Source organism: Triturus cristatus, chromosome 4_1 (assembly GCF_964204655.1).
Source record: "Triturus cristatus chromosome 4_1, aTriCri1.1, whole genome shotgun sequence".
Taxonomy (NCBI): domain Eukaryota; kingdom Metazoa; phylum Chordata; class Amphibia; order Caudata; family Salamandridae; genus Triturus; species Triturus cristatus.
The window spans coordinates 1266092001-1266108262 of record NC_140585.1 but is presented as its reverse complement, the minus strand read 5'-3'; positions in this window follow the sequence as shown (position 1 = coordinate 1266108262).

Sequence of the window (16262 nt, the reverse complement as noted above, 5' to 3'; positions counted from 1 at the left end):
TAGTCATTTCACGGATAGACTATGCCAACGCTCTTTATGTTGGGATCCCTGTCTATCAACTCCATCGCCTTCAGCTGGTTCAGAACCAGGCCGCACGCCTCATAAGTCATCAACCACGCACCCAACATGTCCGCCCCTTGCTGAAACTTCTTCACTGGCTCCCAGTAGCCAAACGTTGTTTGTTTAAACTGGGTTGTACTATTTTTAAAGCCCTAATTGGTAGGGGGCCTGCTTTCATCTCCTACTTAATCTATCGTTATTCCCCCACTCGTGTACTTCGTTCGTCGCATGCCAATTTTCTCACCCCCTCTCGTTTTAATCGGAAGAAACACGGTGGACTCAGTTTCTCCTTTCTGGCACCTCAAACGTGGAATTCCCCTCCTTTGGAACTCAGACTCGAAATATCCCTGCCACACTTCAGATCCCTCCGCAAAACTTTCTTATTCATTCAAGCCTACCAGTAACCTCCTGATTTAGTACGTCACTGCCATAGCGCCATGAAACCTTTGGGTGTACGTGCGCTCTAGAAATAAATTTAACATAACATTTAACATAACAGGTGTACACAGACACATCACTGCCATGTGGTATTGCAATAGACAGGGCTGGGTGGGTTTATGGACCCTGTGTTAAGAGGCCCAGCATCTCTGGACATGACTGGAACATCAGGACATTTTCCTGGTTGTTCAACATCTGTCAGGTTCTCTGAACACCAGAACAGATACACTTAGCAGTCGATGCCTTGCGGATTATGAATAGTTCTCCATCCAGAGGTGGTGCAAGGTCTCTTCAGGGATTTGGGAGAACCTTGGTTAGATCTATGCACCACCTCCAGGAATGTGCAATGTCAGCCCTTCTGCATGCTGTAGTTTTCAAGATGGCTCTTGCTCAAAGATGCATTTAGTCTCGAGTGGAGTTCAGGACTCCTGCACACCTTCCGGCCAATATCACTTCTGTCCAGAGTTCTCAGGAAGATCAAGAACAACTGGGCCCACGTCATCTTAGTCACCCGGATTTGGCAAGGAGAATCTGGTATTGCGAACCTGAGCATGAGCATTTGTCCTCCGATCAGGTAACACCTTTGGGAGGATATCCTGTTGCAGCACCAGAACAGGGTTCTGGAACTGAATCTATACACTCTCCACCTACATGCATGTAGATTGAGCGGATACAGCTGAGAGTGTTCAACCTCCCTCCCGAAGTGTGTGATGTCATCTTGGCAGCCACCCATCCCTCCATTAAAAACATTTCCACAGGCCCACCTCTGGGGAGAGATTGCTTTAGAATCTAATCTAAGGTTAGGAATATTCAGCTAGGAGTCTCTGTCAGATGAACGAGTTGCTTACCTTCAGTACCGCCATGTCTGGTAGAGACTTTGTCTAGCCACAGATTCCTTACCAAACCTGTCTTCCTCCCCATTCTGCGAACTGTTAGACATTTAGAATCAAAGAGATCCTTCAGGACCTCACTTTGCAACACTAGTCATTTTTCCTCAGCTTGTCTCCATGCTTCTGGTGTGGAATAATAGTCAAGAACTGAGGTCAGAATAATGGGGTGGTGCCTATATAAGCACCACGCATGTCACTTCCAGCGCGGACACTGTCACTAATGCCACACAAAGCTGAATGACGCCACCTACAGGCATGCAAGGGGATGGCTCAAAATGTCCAAATCCAGTCCGATGCCTGAGGAATATTCTAAGGTAAGGATTCTGTGGCTAGATATAGTCTCTACCAGATAAGGCATTACCAAAGGTAACGTGTTCCTTCATAATAAACAGATCAAGACTTTAGCCATGATCGTTGCCTTGCCAACATAACCAACTCATTCCTGCTGTATTGACTATCAGCTTTGGCACAAGCCCAAAAGTTCAATACAATCACTCTTTTTAATGGAAGCACATACAATACAGCTGAATCAAATCCTGTGCTCAGGGAAACCAACATGTGGGTGGAGCCTAAGTCCCTCTCTCTGTAGTACTCTGAAAGCTCTTTTTTTGTTAATCAAGTAAGGTCAGTAATAGATGTGCTGCCAGGCCAGACCTAAAACTCCATGTAGGTTAGTGTTACCCTGGCATCTAATGCTGCTCTCAAACTCACAGCTGCACTCTGAAGTCTAAAGTTAATGATGAAAGTGGAGGGTTCTGTGGCTGAAACACAGCAATGCATTCCTTATGACTGCCCTTCTCCCATCTGTGGTGCTGCCATGCTGTCAGAGAAAATAACATTTTAAATTGTATAATTATCCAAAACACTTTAACCTCATTACCGTGCCTTCTAAAGATCAAGAAGCCATATTACTGCTGGCCCAGGAAGCTCGATAAACAAACAAAATATTCACAGCTGGGTGGGTGGAAAGCATTTTTTAAAAGTCACTAAATTAACCTAAGCTCAACTCTCTGGTAGCTGTGGTGCTGAGCAGACAGGTTTAACTCACAGCTTAAGGCAAAGAGTATTTTGCAATACCAAAATAGAGAATGAGAGAAATCCAATAATGCCAAAAAACAAAGAGCCATTTATAGTCAATGGTTGCGGTAGTATGGAACCTAGGCACAATTTGAAGCTGACTGCAAAGGAGGGTGATTTGGATACACCAACCAGATTTATTCTGGTTAAATATTTTATCTTTTGACTTTAGTCTTTTAAGTTTTAATCCACTAAAACAGTACACTTGTAAACCACTTGGGGACTTCAGGGGCGGCACTAATAGACTTACAGGGTGTCAGGCAAAGGCCAAATAGCAGTGTCTAGTGCAGATCCTGCTGCCACTGGCCAACTGGGTAGCTGCAGGAAAGAAATAGCTTGTTGTGTCCCTGTTGCTTTAGCAAGAGGTCAGCTTTGTGACCTTCGGAGTCCACTTCTTTTTCCTGGGTGTAAAAGAGAGTAGGTCCAATGCTTTCAGGGCTCTTCTTAGGGCACAAGCAGCTTGTTCATTCCTCTTCTGATATTCCACAGGTCCAGGAGTATTCTGATGTGGGTGCCTGGAGATGCTACATTTATGCCTTACATGACCTAGTGGGTGGGAATGACCCCTGGGCACACCCTAACTAATTGGTAAACGTTCTTGGGCCAACCCTACCCGGTTTGGTCATTTTCAAGATGGCGAAAGGTTTCGCCACACTAAACTTGGGCTCTGATGGCTGGCATGCATGTGGGGAGTGGACTGTGGCAATCCTAGTGATCTCCCACACCTAACTCTAAAATCCAGGCTGGGGCATTCACTTTGAACACAAAAGACCCAAGACAGAAGTCTGGAAGAACAAAGCAGAATGTTCCTGCAATCAGACAGTGGATGCACAAGAATTGTTTTGGCATCCTGTTTACGCCCTTAGAAGTGATCCCCAAGTGTTATATATAAAAACCCCAGCAGACCTATCAAGCATGATTTGACACTCAAGCAGGATTTGACATTGTAATTTCGAAAGGATGCTCAGAGCCCAAACCAGCATAATCTGTCGGCTTGAGTGGGGTCATCTGCCCATTTAGGTCAGCCTAATGTTTGCTCCTGGGAGGCATTTCACACGCATTCGTACCTGTTCAAATGCTAATCACTGGCTAGCAGTAGTGAGAGGGCAAATGCAAATAGGCATGTAGCAGCTTTAGGCAGGGAAAAGGTACAAGTTTTAAAGTACCTTTTTTGCAATATTTATCAAAATTCCGACCTCACCATTGAATTGGATCTTTATTAACTATTACAAATAGTTAGTTTGATTATTTTTCTAGCTGTTTGCTAACCAAAATATGCATTGTTAAATGAAATAATGTAACCCAGTGTTTTTTATTGGAACAGCCAACCTTGCTGCAGTGAAAAGAGCCTTTTGGTTTTTTTTTTTTCTAGAAGAACATGTTTAATCTAAGGTACACTGGCGTATGTGCAAGAAGACATACATAGGGGTGACTTATACATTTTGAAAAGGAAGATTTTGACATTTCAAAAGGGGTTATTTTGACGGGCCAAATTTGCAGTTTAAAATTGCAACAGACACGCTACAAATGGTAGGGCTTCATTTGAAATTTGCCACACAATGGGTGCTGCATTCCCTAGTGACTTTTAACCCACAGGCCTTGGGTACACTTTGTACTAATACTACGGACTTATAGGTAAGTTTAATATGTCTATTAACGGTATGCCAATTGTACCATGCTGAAAGGGGATCACATGCACTTTATCACTGGTTAGCAGGAGTATAATATACGATGTTCTACCAGAGTTCTACAACCAGCCAAAATTTGGGACCCAGCAAAGGGCGTAAAATCCAGAGTGACCATGTAGAAAAGGCAAATTTTCTGCAATTATTAAACGTTTAATATTATTAAGTGACAACAAAGTTAGCAGTCAAACATATGTATTATGAAAGCAAATGTTAAAGCTTTTAATGGTGGGTTGTTGGTAAACTGTCTTAAAACATTTAGATATGTACGTTTGTTTCATAAGATCTCACAGATTAGTGTGGTTGACAAGCGTTATGGGATTAGTTATCCCTCTCACAAACCCTGGTGATAGTAGATTTGCATTGTGATAATTGCATTGTGTTGGCAATGACCACAAGGACAGTAATGTTGTATTTATGTTTCATGTATCATGTATTTGTGTGATGTAATAAAGATGTTTATTACAAAAAGCAAGTTTTAAATCCATTTAAGGATGGATTGTTATCACACTGTATTAAATCATGTGAGCAGATGTTTTGTTACAAGGATGCTTAGAGATTACCATATTAGGCAAACAGTTTGATGTTGGTTATCCCTTTGATAAACTTTGGAGGTAGAAGCTTTGCACTGTAAGAATCCTTGTTGGGCCGTCTTCCAAAGAAGCGTTAAAACTGTATACCTAATGGTTTCCCTTTCCTAATATAATAGGCCTACATTGGTTACGGTAACATGTCAATGATAAAGGCTATAGGCCTGACTGGTTCACTGGGAAAAGTTATATCCGTGGCTATAGGTCTGATCTGCTAATTAAGCAAGGTTACAACAAAGGCAGTAGGTATTTAATTATTAAATATTTATTGTGAAAAACATATATTAAAGTCAATAGGCCTTTAAGGGCAAATGGGATTACAATGTGCTAATGGCTAAAAATAGATATTTCAATATGGGGAATCTCATAGATTACCTTTAAAACAGTGATACATAATGTATAATACCGCATCAATATGATGAACTGTGATGCAAGCGCAAAATCCTGTACTACACTAACCAGGACTCAAAGGGGTAATGGTGCTGGGATTTGAGGAAGTGTGCTCCTACCCCTCCTTACTGTTTGGAAAGGCTCCAGTGAGCCTACAAGCTGAGGAGAGCCTGAATGCCTCGAGTGGTATTGACCTGAGAAAATTTGTGGCAACATGTCCAGCAACCCCAGAATAATTCTCTACTGATGACGGACTAATCCAGAAACACTTGTTTCTAGAGATATGCCAATGACTGCACCCGCTTTGGTAAAAATTATGATGCACTTTGATGCAAACGCGAAATCCTGTACTACACTAACCGGGATGCAAAGGAATAATGGCACTGGGGTGTGAGGCAGTATGCTCCTTCTCCCCCCTGGCCCCCCTTTACAGATTCCAGCTTCTAGGTTTAATTTGATTTTTTACTGCAAGTATCAGGCAGCAGCATGATTTCTTATTCTACCTTTATTCTTTAAATTTATCTTGCAAAAGTATGCAAAATGTGTGTGTGCTTTATTGTGGATATGAATGTATGGTGGCCTACTGAGTGGTTAGCAGTGATGGAAAAGGCACATTCACATGTACGCAAGACTTATTGCCTTTGCCAATGGTTGTTATTAAATGACGCTCAACGCAGTAATGTAATTTGATGTACTAAGGAGAAATATTTACACTGTCTATCCGCGCCTTCCCATTCTCCCTTTCTCAATCTTTACCTCTCCATGCTCTCTCTATCCTCCATCTTCTCCCTCTGGTCTCTTCTCCCTACTCTTGCCTTCCTTTGTCCTCTTTTGCCTCTCTGCTTCTCTAGCTCTCCTTCCTCTTTGCCTGTACTAACTTTGGTAAGTTTCTGTGGCTAACTGTGTTGTGAGTTCTCAGAACCCATCTGAAGTGGAGGGTTCTTAGTTTTGAGGGAGGTGTGAAGGAGGCAAGGTTCTGATGCTGGTTTGTTATTTTTTTTTGTCCACTTAACCAATATCAATCCATAGCTTTAAGGTAACTCTCATTAGGGAAAGAACCATCATTTAATTAAAATGTTCACTGCGTTGACATGGTTGGAGAAAGTCAAACACATTTCACGTTAGGAACTGTCTCTGCCCGGTCTGAGCACTGTATCTGGGTGCTAATATGTTAACAAGTTATTGGGCAATCCTCAACTTTACAATTATCTGGGATGTCATCTGGATGGTGCCGGAGGACTGGATGTACTTCTAATAGTCAGCCAGCGAAAAGGCCTATTCTTTCATTTCTCCAGTTTTAGAGTACTATGAGGTAACGTCAACTCATTGACGGTGTTGTTTTATATTTGGTATCACCCTAGTCAAGCAGAGGTTACCACAGCCATCCCTCGGCATAAGCAGACTGAATCGGGTCTCTGGAGGCAGCCTTAACTGTTAAGTGTTATTGCCGCCCCAGCACACAAAGTGTGCCTAGATGGGTTTAGGAAGAGGCGTCAAGTAATCTACCAACCCTGTTTGATGCACCTGAATAGTCTGGGGTTCCAGGTTGGGGCCTGCTTAATGTCAAGATCTACGCAGGTCTCTGACTTACGGATTGCATTGTAGTCGTAAGCCTAGAAGCATCGGAGGAGGGTCAACGGTGGTGCTGCCTGCCTCAGATACTTAGACCCTGATGTACTAACGCTTTGCACTGGGTTTGCGTCACTTTTGTGATGCAATCCCGGTGCAGAGTGGTGGGGTCTGGTTTATATCCAACGCAAACTGTTGAATGGGACAGTATTACAAAGTACCACAAAGTTGTGCTATGCATTGCTTTGTGCTACTTTGCATCAAGGCGGCATTCCAAGGGTGGTACATGGGCATTCCCATGCAACTACACATTGGTTTCGATGCAAAATCTATATAGCAAAATTTGTAGGCAGAAATCTTCACTAAAACCTTGCGCTTTCTGGACTGAGACGTAAGTAAAAATGATGTTTTAATTTCTCCATATTTTTCCAACTTTGCATGTGTGCTGCATTGTATAGCACACCGACAAAGTGGGAGAAGTATTAAAGGAGAGTTTATATAATGGAAGGGTTTCATTCCAGTACAAAACCTATACTTTAGACAGGGCACACAGTACTCTTTAGACAGCGTAAGGATATGTACATTGGAGCATGGCAGCCAAAAGTGCACCTGCACTGTTGGAGAGAAAAAATGCATCATATTGTTAAATATATGGAATATTTGTTCTATCTCCCTTTTAAGCAAATCTGCACAGCCACTTAGATTGCCGTATTCCACGGTTAATTCAATTCCAAATCAGCAGATTTATACATCATGTATAACGCTCACTAACTCCATTCTGGTGAGGATGGCAGGAATTCAAAAACAAGCATTGGCATGTCAATAGGTCTCTCCCGTGCAAGACCTATTGGCTTTGCTAATGTGCTTTAGCCATGTTGTACACAAACGTGGCTGCTGTTTAGCATGGCTAAAGGTTAGAGAGTGGTAAAGTGTGTCATAGAGAGGAATGGCGAAGAGTGAAGTGTTGTAGAGTGGAGTGGCATAGAGGGTTGTGCATTGGAGTAGCAAAGAGTGGAGTAACGTAGAGTGGTGTACAGGGAAGTGGCGTAGAGTGGACTGGTTTAGAGGGCATTTGTGTAGAGTGTTGCAGAGTATAGTGCCATAGAGTGCAGCGGCATAGAATTCAGAGGCATACAGTGCAGCGTTGTAGAATGCAGTGTCATTGATAGAGTGTTGCATAGTAGAGTGGAGTGGTGAAGAGCAGAGTGGCGTAGAGTGCAGTGGTGTAGAGTGCTGTGGCGTTGAGTGCCATTGTGCAGAGCAGAGTTGAGTGGCATAAAGTGCAGTGACATAGAGTGGTGCAGAGTAGAGTGCAATAGAGTGGCGCAAAGTAGAATGGCGTGGAATATTGCAGAGTCGAGCATAGTGGCATAGAGGGCAGTGGCGTGGAGTGATGCAGAGTAGAGTGGCGTGGAGCGTATTGGCATAGAATGCAGAACGACATCCGCACCCTACTCGACTGAGGGGAATCACCCACACTGATCATTCCCAGCCTCTCTGCTGCTTTCGACACCGTCTCCCACCACATACTCATCAATAGACTGCACCTGATCAGAATCAAATAGAATGCTCTTAGATGGATGGCATCCTCCCTCATGGGACATACACAGAAGATCAGTCTCCCTCCCTTCTCTTTACAACGGAAGCACACCATCTGTGGCATCCCCCATGGCTCACCCACCAGTCCTACCCTCTTCAACATCTACATGACGCTGCTAGCAGACATCATCAGATCCCATGACATCAACATCATCTCCTACGCTGATGACACCCAGCTCATTCTCTCACTCTCAGCGGACCTCACAATGACAAAAAACAGCTTTCACAACTGCATGAAGAACTTCTCAGCCTGGATGAAAGACAACTGCCTAAACCTCAATACAGACAAAACCGAAGTGCTGATTTTCAGCAGCCACACCTCCCTCTGGAATGACCTCTGGTGGCCATCTGAACTCAGGCCCACCCCCACTCCGAAAGACCATGCCCACAACCTTGCATCATCTTAGACAGCAAAATCCCCCTGAAACAACAGGGCAACGCCAATTATCTCAGCTTGCTTCTACATGCTCCGCATGGTTCGCAGAATTTTCAAATGGTTATTCACCAGCACCAGGAAAACAGTGATGCAGACCCTCATCACCAGCCGCTCGGACTACGGCAATGCACTCTATGCAGGCACCAACAGGAAACTCATGAGAAGACTCCATGCAATCCAGAACGCAGCAGCCAGGCTGATCGTCAACCTGCCCAAAAGGACCCACATCCCCAGTACCTGAGAGACCTCCTCTGGCTCCCCATCTAGAGAGATGTCACTTCAAGCTTCTGACCCACGCCTACAAAGCCCTCCACAACCAAGGACTGGCATTCAAGAACCACTGACTGAACTTCCACCAACCACAGAGAAACCTCCGCTCCGCCCACCGTGCCCTTGCAGACACCACGCATCTGCCGCTGCCGCACTGGAGGTCGATCATTCTCCTACTTCACAGCCAAATCCTGGAACGCCTCCACCTTCGAACAAGTCCCTCATTGATGGACTTCAGGAAGGAAGCCAAGACCTGGCTGTTCTACTGAGACCCTCAGCCCAGCACCTGGATACCCTCACAGATGATACGCCGCGCTATATGTGTGCAGCTTGATTGTAGTGCAGAGTAGAGAGGCATAGAGTGCAGTGGTGTAGAGTGGCATAGAGCACATTGGCATTGAGTGCAGTGGTGTAGAGTAGAGTGCAGTGGCATTGAGTACAGTGGTGCAGAGTAGACTGCAGTGACATATAGTTCAGTGACATAGAATAGAGTGGCATAGAGTGGCAGCGGCATAGAGTGCAGTGGTATAGAGCACTGTGGTGTAGAGTGCAGTGGCGTAAAGTGGGGCAAAGTAGAATAGAGTGCAGTGGCTTGGAGTGACATAGAGTAGGGGCGAATGGATATGTGTAGAGTGCATTGGCATAAAGTGTTGCAGAGTATAGTGACATAGAGTGCAGCAGCAAAAATTTCAGCGGCATGCAATGCAACGTTGTAAAATGCAGTTTAAAAAGATTGTAGAGTGCAGTGGTGCAGAGTAGAGTGGCATGGAGTGCAGTGGTGTAGAATACGGTGGCGTAAAGTGTTGTGGTGTAGAGTAGAGTGACGTAGAGTAGAGTGACCTAGAGTAGAGTGCCGTGGCGTAGACTGGTGCAGTGTGGTTGAGCAGAGTGGCGCAGAGTGAGTGGTTTAGAGGGAGTGCTTCAGAGTTCAGTGGCATAGAGTGCAGTAGTGCAGAGCAGAGTGGCGCAGAATTCAGTGACAGAGAATTCAGTTTTGCAGAGTAGAGTGTCAGCGCATGCAGTGGTGTGGACCAGCATGGAGTGCAGTGGCTTAGAGTGGAGTGGCATAGAGAGCAGTGGCGTAGACTACAGAGGTGCATTTTGGAATGGAGTGGCATAGAGTGGAGTGGCATAGAGTGGAGAGATGTAGAGTAGGTTGTTTCAATAGAGAGTGAAGTGGCTTAGAGTGGAGAGGTGCAGGGTAGAGTAAAGTGGTGTAGAGTGCAGCGATGTGGACTAGAGTGGCGTATAGAGCAGGTGTGTAGACTACAGTGGTGCATTGTAGAGTGCAGTGACGTGGAGTAGCATTGAATGCAGTGGCATAAAGAAGATTGTTTCAGAGAAGAGTGAAGTGGCATAGAGTGGAGTGGTGCAGGGTAAAGTAAAGTGGCATAGAGTGGAGTAGTGCAGGGCAGAGTGCAGCGGTGTAGAGTAGAGTGGCATAGAGTAATGGCCTAAAGTATTGTAGAGTGCAGTGGCGCCGAGGAGGTTAGAGTGGTGTATACTGGATTGGCATAGAGTGCAAGGGCTTGGAGTGGAGTGGTACAGAGTAGAGTTCATTGCCGTAGAGTGTAATTGGCATAGAGTGCAGTGTTGCAGAGTGGCATAGAGTTGAGTTGTGCTGAGTAGAGTGAAGTGGAGTGGCCTTGATTGGAGGGGTGTAGAGTGACGTGGCAAACAGTGCAGTAGTGAACAGTAGAGTGGCATAGAGTGCGTGCGTGCGTGAAGAATAGAATAGAGAGGTTTAGAGTGAAGTGACGTAGAGTGCAGTGGCATGGTGTAAAGTGGGGTGTGCAGAGTAGAGTGCAGTGGTGTGGAGTGGTGCACATTAGAGTGGAGTGGTGTAGAGTTGAGTGGCTGAAAGTGGAGTATGCATGGTGTGGTGACACACCACCATTACAGACAACTCAGTTTCAATTGAAATGACTATTACAATTACACTGATATACAGTTTTACTAATAAATCTATACTGAGCACAAACGATACTTTCTAGAGATGGCATAACCTAGTGTAGTCATTTGTTTTGATCATATGAAAGTATTTGTTTCCAGCACAGTTCAGAATTAACAAAAATATGTGCTGCATTTTTTCATTGCTAATTCTGATATATTCTGAAATACTTGACCAGGCCATTTAAATGTTGTTGTGTGCTAAAAAAAACCTTTCCTCTACCCCAGTATCCAGTAAGATTGTCACATAAATCCTCTCACTTTGAAGTCGGAGAAAGAAATGTAAACACCAAGATTTCTCAGCCTGACATTTGACCTTATAGAATGCATATCAAATGTGACAAGATAAGAACAAGATTTACAGGCCAGTTTGCAGAAAGGAGCAATGGTAGAAAAATACAAGGAGAGGTAGTGTGGAAAGGCTTTGCTCCTTGGGAGGGATGAACTGAACCTGGCCACTGTAAAACAAATAAAGCCAGCAAGTAGAAAGCCAGAAAATGTGAGTTACAAACTACAAAGCTGTTGGTAAGCACTGGGCAGAATGCTTTCCCAAGAAAGCTTTCTAACTATCCGCAAGATTTAGCAAACCAGGCACCTGTGCTGTCTGGTAGGCTTTGACCGAAAAAATGAATTAGAGGACTGTGTGTGAATATCTTTAGCTCATTGAATTGTATTGTAATTGCATGATTTAGTGCTACCTGCTCCTGGTGAGACACTGAAATGAGCTAAAGTTGGTAAACATACTAGCCCGGAGGGCACCATGTATCGAAGAGTGTGCGCTTTATTGTGTTATGTGTCCTGTGTGATTAATGTAGGAAGCATGTGCGATGGCTAGTTTTTATGAAGTGCCACCCATTTGCTAGTGTGCCCCTTCTTGCCATGGTTTGCTACAGGCAAAAGAAATGACGAAAGTTAGTGGTAGATTTTACAGGAGGGAAAAGCTAGCTTGTTCATATCACATGGGCCCTGGTGAGCGAAGGTCTGTCATTCGGTGTACTATTCAGCTAGCCCTAGCACTGCATGAACGCAGGTACTCCTTCTTGAACACGTGTTCACTGACTTCAAAGTTAGGCTTTGGCAAAACGTGAAATACATTTTAAGATTGAACAACATATTGGCTTAATGCAGAGCTTAGTGCAATAAGTCAAGCTTTCTGCTATGACAAATCCAAAGAACAGGCCTGGACTGCAACTCAGCAGCACTTGGAGTAACTTTCTTGCTAGGAGAAGAGTATCACATCACCCACAAGCAACAGAAACATGACCAATCTCAGTATGGCTTCTAAACAAAGGCATACAGTGATTGGTTGCGTCTGTAATACTCTCGCCCCCCACACTTCCTTGCAAGCATGGTCCCACAGGGGCGGAACATTCTGAACCACTTTCAAGACAACCAATCCTTGCGTTCAGTGGAGGCTGACACAGATAAGGAGTGGTGGGGCAGGTGGAGGGATCGGGTGGGGGGTGAGTGCGCGCCGGGGGGTTTAAAAAAATTAAAGACTTACCTGGTGCTGCCGGCCGCCTTGTGCTCCTGTGTTCCTGGTCCCAGCAGTCCCTGGGACAACATCACCGCCTCCCCATCCAATCCCCCATGTTGCTCTCAAGCATGAGAGCAGCATGGGATTTGGCCTCAGTGGGCTGGTATAACGCTCACTTAGGCACAGAGAGTCTGTGCTGTTTCTCCAACCAGATTGTGGAATATGGCTGAGTTGGAGAAACCTAAGTGCACATGTCAGTTTGGACGGCCTGAGGCGGCAGGACAAACTGACATGCACGCTTAAACATGACCTACCACTCCTCCTCCCCCCTTCCATGCCCCAACCCCGGCCCTCCCTGCACACGCTGGCTCAGCCAGCAGCTGAAAAATAAAACAATAGTTAGATATCATTTTATTTTTCACCTGCTGGCTCTGAGCCAGTGGGGTGATGCTCCTCCGCCATTGCAGAGGATCCGCCACTGCTGGCGTTGCTCTCATGCTGTTTGTAGTAGAAACAGCATGAGAGCAGTCAGTCAGCCAAATAATCTTTATTTGGTTAGTAAAAACCATACAAGTTACAGACATAGGATTGAATAAAAAGATTCCAGACAGACAGTCAAATAATAGTAATAAACAACCTCAGGAGAAATTGATCTTGACACATTAAAAAACAAGTGAGTAATAAAAATTCCCAAGTATGAAAATAAAACATATAAAATCCACGGCGCAATAACCATAAATAACATCATCAGGATAGAAAAACAAGGAGGCAATATGCTCCGAATACAAATCAACCCCTTCTTTTTCTGAGTCTAACAGCTGTCATTAAAAATCTAGCAACATAAAAACAGACAAATTCATTGGATAACATTTGTAGAAAATGAGGGTCTATCCTGAGTTAACTGTCTCCCTTTCAATAAAGGTAAAAGAAATTGTATTTGAGGGACACAATAAAGGTCGCAAAACAGCACAAAGTGAAAAGCGTCCTGATCTGAAAAATTGTCACAAGTACATGGATTTAGATTATTGAATTTTTTCCAATAAATTGGATCTGCTATAAAACAGTGCAACTGGTTAAGCCTCAAACGAGTCAACATAAATGGATGCTGAGGGTCAGTGACAGACGTAAGGTATAGTTCCACGCGGCCCAAAGTGCGAACAGAACGTTTTGCCAATTCTGAACACTCCCTAGTGACCATCAATCGTCGCCAAAATGGTGTAGTAACTTCAGAAGGACACCATACCAGTATTGTAATTAAAAGTAAGATCCTTTATTACCAGCCCCTGAGCAGCAGGCACAACCAGCACGAACGGTCTCCAGGCAGAACTGACTCCACAGGAATGCTAAAACAGTAAACAGTTCTATGTTCTGGATCATAAATACAGAGTTCTAAATATGACTAATACAATTCTATTAAAGACCGCACTACTTACCACAAAAGCACTATACTACAACTTCACTCTTGCACAGAAATGCAACGCAAGGATTGGTTCGGGCAAGTGAACTCCGCGCTACAAAGGAGACAAGGGGGCTCTGCCGTGTTCCCCTGGCTCCCTGACACACTGCAGGATTGAAAGGCCTGAAGCGTGCATGTTTGACAGGTCACAGCACTAGACATTGTCAATTTGACATGAGTACTTGACTTCATTCATGAAGCCTCCCAGGCTACCAGTCAACAAGATTGACTCCACCCTGTCAAACAACATAAAAAAAACAACTTTGCTCAGTATTTTAATAATGCATGTGACAGCTCGTAGCTCCCTAACACCCCAGAGGATAGGCCGCCACTGGTAAAATGGCCTAGGCAATATGGTAACTAGCCAATATGCAACCCACCCACTGCCCAGGTATGTGAGCATAAGACCTTTAGGAGCACTGAAGTCATCTCAGGATGGTTAGCAGCATGTTACAAAATTCACAAATAAAATAACTAATGTCCCATGCCTTTGGGAAGGTGGTTGTGCACTTACTAAAACGTCCCCCATCCTTGTTCAAGGTAGGGTCACTTAAGGCCCGAAATGCCCTGAGCATTGATTAAGGTTGGGGGCAGTGTCTCATAGTCCTACAATTGGGCAAAAAATGGGGCTTAGAATCCGCCTAATAATTACATTTTTTAATGAATTTACTTCTGGTGTTATTTTACATAACTGTACGTATTTAACCTTGTTGCATCCTGTTTTTTTGTCACATGCATTTTTTTAAACAAATACACATGAAAATGCACAGTGTCCTTTACAAAATGTGCGCATTGCAGAAGTAATACACAATTTATTCCCAGTTTTAAAGAGGAAAGGGACATAAGTATCACTCAACGTTTCTCCTCCCTTGAGTCATGGCCCTCCCTGCACTCAACAATTGTAATAAATAGAGCATTGTACTCTGGGCATCTCCTTATATAGGGTCATGAAGCAGGAAGGATTAACTTGACTGATGAGGTCTGCTCGGCAAGTATGCAAAAGCAGTCTCAGCCAGGCAATGTGAGTGCTCCGTGGCCTAGAAAGCATTAATGGCACAGCACATCAGCACATTGCGCTGCACCATATTGATTACACCGAAAACTGTTGTGCACAATAGAGCATGGAATAAGTGTATGTTCTATGTTATTAGAAAATATTTTGTTATATTTGAAGTTGTAGAATGCACATGTAGGGTTATTGGTGCACTGTGCGTTAATTGGTTAATGCACTCCTTGGCTTGTTGAAGTCTCTGTAGGATGACTTAGTTAAGGGAATCTACTTTCCAAATACAGCCATTGAAACCGATGGTAAGCATGTGGCCTCTGTATTCTGGAACCATCTGGACGTGCTTGGAAATATTCACATAAGGGAAGAATTTGCAGAGATACAAAAGGAGATAGGGTGGGATGGTAGTTCATTTGCGAAACCTATTCCATCCACCTAATGCAAAATGGTGGGGCTTCCATGCAGAATGTGATGAGGGCTTCTGAGTCTCCCATATTTCACAGATATTCATTGGTCATGGGCTAATTGAGGGGTCCCCTGAAGTTCTGTGGGGCGCCTGAGGGGTTGGAGACCCCACTGCACTGCAGGGGCCGGTGTTACGCCACTGTACCGATTCGCATATGGCACTTTTTCTCACTGTGATAATGTTGCTCAGACAGTGAAAGTACTGTGAAACATCTGTTGGGTTAAATAAATAGATATACCATAGGATCATCTATGTTGGAAACTGCAGGTAGAGAGAGAAGAGTGTGTCAGAGACAAAATCCAGAATACGAGAAAGAAGGTTACTTGTAATGAAGCAATATCAGCCCATTACAGAAGGCCTTCTGTATTTTTGTTGGAAATGACAAAGCCCTAGCCCATTTCAGGGGGCTAGAGGCAGTGGCAGCTCCTCCGCTATGGCAGAGGAGTGTCGCCCCATTTCTTTTAAACAGTGCAAAGTAGAAACATAAAATTATAATAACTTTGAGTTATTATAATTTTATGCTTGAGCTGCTTTGCGGTCGGGCGGGACTGATCTGTTCTCGTAGAAGAGCAGGGAAGGAGTGGTTTGTCCACTCCTAAGTGCACATGACTGTTTGGCTGGCCCTCTGGGGCCACCCAAAACAGTCATGCACACTTTCCCTGTTCTACATGCAGGCTGCATTACAGCCTGCGTGGAGAACATACCCAGGCCCTCATTCCCTGGCTAGCATCGAACCAGGATGCTCAGACCAATCACACTACTACATTGCAGCGTTGTGATTGGTCAGGGGAGCCTGGGTGCTTACCAATCATAACGCTGCATTGCACCATTGTGATTGATCAGTCAGGCCTGGCTGTGCTTCCTGATCCTCGAGTTCGACGAGGAGAGCAGAGCAGAAGCAGA